This window comes from Eucyclogobius newberryi, unplaced genomic scaffold (genome assembly GCF_026437365.1).
Source record: "Eucyclogobius newberryi isolate DKJ021-1_F unplaced genomic scaffold, fEucNew1.0.hap1 SCAF_10, whole genome shotgun sequence".
Classification (NCBI taxonomy): Eukaryota; Metazoa; Chordata; class Actinopteri; order Gobiiformes; family Gobiidae; genus Eucyclogobius; species Eucyclogobius newberryi.
The window spans coordinates 13,434,919-13,442,748 of record NW_027315724.1 but is presented as its reverse complement, the minus strand read 5'-3'; positions in this window follow the sequence as shown (position 1 = coordinate 13,442,748).

Below are 7,830 nucleotides of genomic sequence, written 5' to 3'. Positions count from 1 at the left end.
GAGCTGCCCGACCCGTACTGGAATAAATAAAAGATCGACGAGTGAATTATGCAACAGGCGTATGCAACAGGAACTGGTCTGAAACATTGGAGGAGAAATGAGAAGGGGAGACGTGATTGGCAGAGAGAAGAGAGGGCCGAGTATGTGTGAAATCAAAGAACTCTGTGACAATTGGACGGGAATCAAGGAATGTAGAGAAAGTGAGTCAAATATTGGGATGGTTGAATGGGAAGTATGAGATTTCTGGTGGCTGCTTGTCTCCATGGCGATGTTATTGCTTTTTCTGGAATGCTTCACATTTTGGCATTATACATTTTGCATTTGTTCAATCACCGGTGTGTCACCCAGATCTTTTATTACTGGTGGTGAAAGACAGATGGCAGTTGGCTTATTAGACAGGTGATTATATTATTGCTATTCCTGGTGATAAAAAGAAAGATAAAAGATAAAATAACCTTTATTCATCCCACAATGGGGGAAATTCAAATGTTGCAACACAGATGTGGGTACAGAAACATATTAGGCACAGAAGTATAATACAAACATATAACTTAGAAATATACCTTATTATCTTAATAATAACACTCTTATTTACAGCTGTTATATGGATTAAAAATATTGCACTAGGACCAGAGCAGACAAGAGTGTCCTGCAGGGAGTTAGGGTTAGGGACTTATGGTCCAGCATAGACGTGAGTTTAGCTAGGACCCTCCTGTCCCCCACCTCCTGCACCGAGTCCAGAGCACAGCCCAGGACGGAGCTAGACTTCTTGATAATTTTGTCCAGCTTCTTCCTCTCCCTCTCTGTGATGCTGCTGCTCCAGCAGACCACACCGAACAGGAGGGCTGATGCCACCACAGAGTCTTAGAAGGACTTCAGGACCGGAGTCTCCTCAGGAGGTAGAGCAGACTCTAACCCTAACCCTGTGCAGTGCGTCTGTGTTGTGAGTCCAGTCCAGTTTGTGGTTCAGATGAACACCCAGGTACTTGTATGAGTCCACTCTCTCAATGTCCCTTCCCTGGATGTTCACTGGTGAAGGGGCAGCAGAGTGTCCACCATCTCCTTAGTCTTGAGGAGGTGGTTCTGCTGACACCAGTCCACAAGTCCTGCTCTAGTTCTCTGTACACAGCTGTCCGTGTCATCCCATCAGATGGGACGTGAGAGCCACCGGCCTGAAGGTTCGGAAGTCTTTGGCGCATGACGTCTTGGGCACTGGAACCACACAAGGAGGTCTTGCAGACCTGTGGTACCACCCTTAGCTTCAGGCTCATGATGAAGATATGAGTTGAAGACAGACTCTCAACTCTCAACTCACCTGTGCCACTGTGACAGTCAGTGGTTGGCAGGGGGACTGTGTGCTGGGGGGATGGGTGAGTCCAAGTGGAGAGGTGAGCTGATCGGCCAAAACAGAGGTGTTAAGAGGAACGGGTGTGGGCCATTGTCCAGCTGTGGAAGTGAGAGCATGCAGCTGTGCGGGGGGAGGGGTGGGTCATTGGTCAAATCTCAGGAAGGGAGAGTTTAGATTGTTTACCCACTGAAAGTCTAGTCTCCGTCTGGACAGGGGGGACTTTGAATTCTGAGATGATTCTCAGGCTCCTCCACACTCCCTGAATGTTTTGCTGCTGCAGTTGTTCCTTTATCTTCCTCTTGTAGCTGGCTTCCTCCTGCCTTCCTCTTCTGCTCCTTCTGCACAGTCCTCCTTGTTCCCTGACCTGAAAGCTCTCTTCTTCTCCCTCAGCAGAGCTTTAAATTCAAAGATAATCCATGGCTTGTTGTTTGGAAAACACCGCACCGTCCGGGAAGGTACAGTGTTTTCAAAACAGAAGTTTATGTAGTCTCCTTCTCTCTTCTTACCGCTTTCCCTTGTTCTTGTCTGTCAGCAGTAGGCCTACGTCAAAGCTGATCTGTGCACCAGTCTTTCCTGATTGCGTCTTGTCACTCCAGGTCGGTGTTGCCATCAATTGCTTTTCAATCAAAGTGACTATTTTGGTACCTGCATGCAGCATAATGCAGCTCGTTTTCTACTGACATTGCTTTCTATTTCGGGATGCGGTTGTACTTGTGGCATTGTGGGGAAAAAAATTGAAGGAGCTTAAAACTTCTTGATAATACTTTGCAATACTTTGTGGCAGTAATAGCACTATTCTAAGTCAATAGCACTTTGAACATGATTTAGAAGCTTTTTTCCATGTTGTAACAGTTCTCTCTTGTCTTTAGCCTACTTTGAGCTCTAAATTGATGTTGACTCTTCATGAAACGCCACATTGTCATTTTTCCCCCCCTCCACAAATTAAAACTGCATAGGCTATATCCAAATCCACTACATTGAAATAGATACAGTCGGGAATGTCCACTAACAGAGGGGAAGGAAACGACCCATTCATTTGTATGTAAAAATTACAAATGCAAATACAGAGTTTAGGGGCTAAATTGTGCAAAATACAGACACAAAGACATGGAGAACGGCCCAAAGTTGTAGTTATCCAAGAATGCTAATGTCAGATGCGGGTTGAATGCTAACCTGCGATACCAGCGCTGCTGCTGTATTTTTACGTCCAAAGAACAATCTGTTTCCTTTTCGTTTTTAAGTTGAGCTTGAAATAGACATAATTCGCTAAGAAATGTATTAGAAGGAAAAAAGAAGCTCACACCTCTCCCGCTAATCAAATCAAATCAAATTTATTTATAAAGCACAATTCATACAAACTGCAATTCAAAGTGCTTTACAGTGTTTAAAACACAATTTAAAACAAGTAATGAGGTAAAAACACAATGCAGTTTATGAAAATGTAAAACAATGTACATTAGAGTAAAGTAAAGATTAAAAATAATGTAGTATTTAAAATATTAAAAACCAGGTAAAATTATGTCAGTCATAGGCGCGGCTAAACAAAACAGTTTTTAGTTTGGATTTAAACACAGCCGGGGTGGGGGCCTGTCTCACGACTTCGGGAAGTCTATTCCAGACCTTTGCCCCATAGCACTGGAACGCAGATTCTCCGTGTCACCAGCAGGAGGCCGGTCCCTGAGGTCCTTAGAGTCCGAGATGGTTCATATAGCACACACAAGTCAGAAATGTACTTTGGTGCTAGGCCATGGAGAGACTTGTACACAAGTAGAGCTGTTTTGAAGTCTATTCTCTGAGCCACAGGAGCCAGTGCAGAGACCTGAGAACAGGACTAATGTGATCATACTTCCTGGTTCTGGTCAGGACCCGAGCAGCAGCGTTCTGGATGTACTGCAGTTGTTTGATAGCTCGTTTGGAGAGGCCAGTGAGCAGGCCGTCTAGTCTACTGGAGACAAATGCGTGGATAAGTCGCTCCAAGTCTGGTTGGGACATTATGTTTTTAATTTTGGCAATGTTTTTTTAGATGGAAGAATAACTGATGTTATTGAATTGATGTAGCGGTTGAAATTCATGTCTGAGTCCATAATTACTCCAACATTTTTTACCTTGGTTACGGGTTTTAGAGAGAGAGACTGGAGGTGGTTGCACACTTTCTCTAAGTTTTTGTGGGCCAAAGACGATGATTTCGGTTTTGTCTGGATTCAGCTGGAGAAAGTTGTTTTGCATCCACTCACTGACCAGTTGAAGGCAATGACAGAGTGAATTGACTGGTCCATATTCACCTGCTGTCAGTAATATGGCGCGTTGCTAACTGTATCTTTTGCTATAAAGAAACACAAGTAAAATAAGCTGTTTCTATTTGCAATTTTTTTTTATATCAATATTACAATGTTCAATGCCTAATAACTAGCCTAATTATATATACACACATTGTAAAAACACACAGTAAAAACACTATATCATCTCATAAAAAAACAATGTTAATCCAAACCATAATGATCTTTTTGATAATAACAATAATACAAGAGATGCTAGATCGGAGTTTAAGCCTGGAAGACGGGTTCAATCAGAAATAAGACACTAAGGACAAATGAAGGGTGAGGTGCAAAATTCAACAATGTTACTCTTAAATAAAGCGCTGACTTAAACCTGCACAGTGTTAAAAGTTGAAACATGAAGCACCACCGCGATACAAGCACAAGCATAGAGCAGATTTTTTTCGCCATCGGAAACAGCCCATGTCTCCAAAAGAGCAAATGAATCCTGTCCTTCCCGCCAGCAGCAGCGGCACTCATGCATGAAGACTTCAGCATCAACATTTTAGACACATTTAAAATCGGCATTTTCACCGATTACATTTATGGCATCCACAAATAGCCTGTGTGTAGATGTGTAAATGTGTAGATGTGTGTAAATTGTAGTATTCCTTAATCATTCAACTTCCAATTGTACACTGGGCGGAAAAAGTTAAAGTGTTTCCAAGTGTTTAAAACTCTTTGTTGGTTTTCCTTTTTTTCAACCAATCACAAGACCCTGGACTGCTTTGTCTGAATGTTATGACCGGTTTGAAATTTAAATGGAGGACGTCGTTTTGTCAGACTGCATTTCTCAACACTTCACAAATCCACCCACATAAACACTGTCAGTGCTTTGTCCGTTTTTACCTCATGAACATGTTTGAAAAGCAAAATCGTCACTTTTATCCTTCAAAGTAGGAGTCATTCCATATGTATTAAGTCCGGGAAATATTTGTGTCATCTCGATCCTTCAAAAATGTACTTTTTCTCCCATTTGAAATCAACTCCAAACAAGGAATTTCCATGCGTTTGATGTGTCCTCCTCCCACTTGCATTTCATTTCCATATTAAAATACACTTACCCGGACTTCTACCTGCCGGCACGGAATTGTAAGGAATTCCTGAAGGGGGGACCTCGATATCTATGTGTTCCATGTTAAAAATAGTGCCTCTCCTGCAAACGGAAAGGTTAACCAATTAAAAGTAATTGCCTGCAAAGAGACAAGGAAAACCAGTAGTTTAAAGTTAAAGAAATGAATAAGTAATGACAACAAGTAGCCCTGCCTTTGAGAGCGTTGTTGCGTCCCTTCCCTCGATCTCGTGCTTGACTCCCATATTTTAACATGAAGAACGTGGCACTTCAAAGATATTTAAATCTTAGTTCATGAAAGGTGTGATATTGCGAGACAGGGTGGAATGGAATAGAAAAAAAAAAGACACCTTAAGCTCTTAATTTGAAGGTATAAAGGCTCGCCTCTCCACAGATCTAGCAACAGATCATTTACAAAGTGAGAGTACGTACAAAAAATGTTTTGTACGTGACATAAATTTGTGTATAAGAAAACAACTGAACTTAAAATATGCAGTCCAGCCAGCAAATGTGGGCTTTCAGACATGAGCCAGGATTGGAAGAACTCAAAACGGGGAGGTTCTCACTTCAATCTGCAAGTTTGTTTAAGTTTGTGTTTTGTGCTTACAATTTTAGTCAGAACTCTGTGTAAAGTTTCATAAATGAGACTCTGGTTAGTAACATGGTGGCGTTACCTGCTCGTCAGACTATACTGCGAACATTCTAGACAAAACAACACCATCTCCATGAAGGCAAGCAAAATCTACTACAAATAAAACTCATTTAACATGAAATTGATTAATTAATTCATTATTATTTCATTTTACTGCCAAGTCGGTTTTATTGTTATTTTGGGGTTCCCAGCCTGAAAAGTTTGGGAATCCTGCTCCACCAGAAAGGTACGTAACCCAAATGGGATTCTTGCTTTAGTTCAGCTGTACACTTTATATTTCAGTATGTTAATTGGATTTGTATACTATGAAATGGTTTTGTTTTCTTGCGCTAAAATCCTGATGTATTTCCATTAAATGTGTTAATGTATTCATTAAAGTTCTATTATTGTTTAAAATTGTATTATTTTAGCCTGTTGTTAAATGACCAGTGTGTCACTTTTTGCTCTCATTTACTCTCAAGACATGTTTAGCTCCCAACTTTCCAAATCACCAAAGTGGCCAAATATGCAACAGGGTGAAGGTGCATAGCGGATACTCGGAGCGAGGAGAGATTGAGCCCAAACCCAACCGTTTCCCTTCCAGAAAGAGCTGAAGAAGAGAGGGAGCGAGGGAGGGAGAGGGATAATGTGGCTCAGCGGAGGGGACAAGCGTTCCTGGTACCAGAGACAAACATTAGCATTCTAACAGCGCATTTCCAGCTTTGCTCCGAATAAAACGCTCAATAATTGCAGACAGCACACTGCTACCTCATTTTGACCCTAACCTCTTGCTCAGATTGTACCCGGTTTAACTCCTTCCACACGTCCTCCCCTCGCACCTACTCTCCACGAGAACACAAGCCTCCGTGTGTTTTAATAAATGATCATAAATACTTTTTTTTTAGTAAAAGTAAAACAGCAACTTAATGCGCTAGTTTTCCAGGGCAGGAACGAAGTAACGTACCGAGTCACTGAATGTAAGCAAAGTTAAACCCCAGCCCAATTCCCCAAGTGTTCTCCCCTTCTGAGGATTCTCCTGTTTTTAATCTGCGTGCATCTTTTCAAAGCTGACAGCACACGCTTTATCTGAGACTCTTCTTTGTGTTTGTGGATGCTCGGTGAAAGAGTTCCATTTGTTTTCGTCTGCAGTGTCTCGCAAACACTTCCAACAAATGCATTGATTCTTTCAAACCTGTTCCTCTCAGGCAGAACATTTGCAAGCCGCCGACACGTATGCTTTTGTTTAAACTAAAATCAATCTTAAAGAAAATCACAAGCAGTCACAAGCATTGGCGGGTTTTGTACAGAAAAATGAAGGTATTGACTGCTCTTTCCAATGATTCTGTACAGGTCCTTTGTTCCCGTGGAGACGCTTCACTGTAATGTGTTCAGTTGTGACAAATCGCCCGTCACTTGTTGTAAAGGAAAATCAAAACGGTATAAAAAGTCTATTGGAGAGGTATCAAAAGAAGTTCTTTAGTTTAGAAAAAATATACAATTGACTGAAATATTGATTTTAAAGATGCACTGTGTAACTTTTCTGGTCTTATCTTACTTGCCTGGAAAATTCAATATATCTTGCATTTATTCATTTATAGACCCGTAATATTATTATTATTATAGACGCTTTCGTTATGGAGGCCATTGGAGGTAAAATGAAGAAGACCATAACACATTTTAATGATTAACAGACATCAGATTGAATGTTTCTTTGTTTAGGGTAAAAATGAAAGTTTGTTTGCTATTCTAGTCGTGGGTTTCAACTTCCTTATATTTTGAGGACTTTTTCCCCTTCTAAAGAAATCAAATTAAGTTTTAAATAGTTAATTACTATGTCAAAAGGTCCTTAGAATACTAATCTCCAAATTGCATTTATTGAGTATTAAGTTCATATATAAGTATTAAAGGTGGAATGGACGATTTTTTTCAGCAAATTTTTTATCATATTTCCTCGTGGCGTGGATAAATCATTAGTCCTGCCACGTATCAATCATAAAACGCACCTACCGCTCACCTGCAGCCGCGTGCGGTTCGTCCCCACGTTTCCGCGTGCCTAAGCGCATGGATCTATCATAATATAGTTCCCTCAGTGTACGGGGCAAAATGAAGACGGAGAAAGACAGTTCGAGCTGACGCAGAAGTGGACAGAAATCTACGGGAGACGAGAGATGCGATGCGCTCCGTTGCGCTAATAAACGAACGCACGTGTGTGTTGTATCAGTCCGCACGGGGGAGTGCGCATGCGCACTTCCGCCTGCGTTCTCAAATCGCCGAAAAATCGTCCATTGCGCCTTTAAGTCAGGTATGCAATATATCTGTAGAGTAAATGGAAACACTTTTGATGTAAAATAACTTTAATTTAATTAACTTCAAATGTACTGTGTAATGTGTTTAAGTGCTCGGTGGCAAAGGCGGTTAGCGCTCTTGCCTCCCAAGAAGGAGATCATGGGTTTGATTCCTGGAC